We start from the raw sequence: 409 nt of genomic DNA, 5'->3' as shown, positions 1-409 counted from the left end.
ATATGAGCGCGCGCGTGTGTGTGTGTGTGTGTGTGTGTGTGTGTGTGTGTGTGTGTGTGTATTTGTCCACGTGTATTCATGCATTAGTACGCGCGTGGTCGTGGGTGTGTAAGTGAACGTGAGTGTGTGCCTGCGTGGTGTATGTGTACTTTTACACATTTGTGCAACTGTGTGTTTATGTTTTCGCGTGCATATATGCTGAAGGACACTCTAGGCATATTACATGTATTGAGCCAGCCAACAAAAACCACAAAAAGTAAAAAGGTAAAGGAAAGGAAAGAAAAGCGCCGCTTGAAGCCAGCCCCCGAGCTAAACAAATTATTCAGCCCGTTCCGCTGATCCCCAAAGCCGAACACATTTTCAAAACCTTGATTTATCAGTGGCTATTTTGCGTAGTTATCTCTCAGGA

The sequence above is a fragment of the Aplysia californica genome, unplaced genomic scaffold (genome assembly GCF_000002075.1).
Source record: "Aplysia californica isolate F4 #8 unplaced genomic scaffold, AplCal3.0 scaffold01582, whole genome shotgun sequence".
Classification (NCBI taxonomy): domain Eukaryota; kingdom Metazoa; phylum Mollusca; class Gastropoda; order Aplysiida; family Aplysiidae; genus Aplysia; species Aplysia californica.
This window is presented reverse-complemented; position numbering follows the sequence as displayed.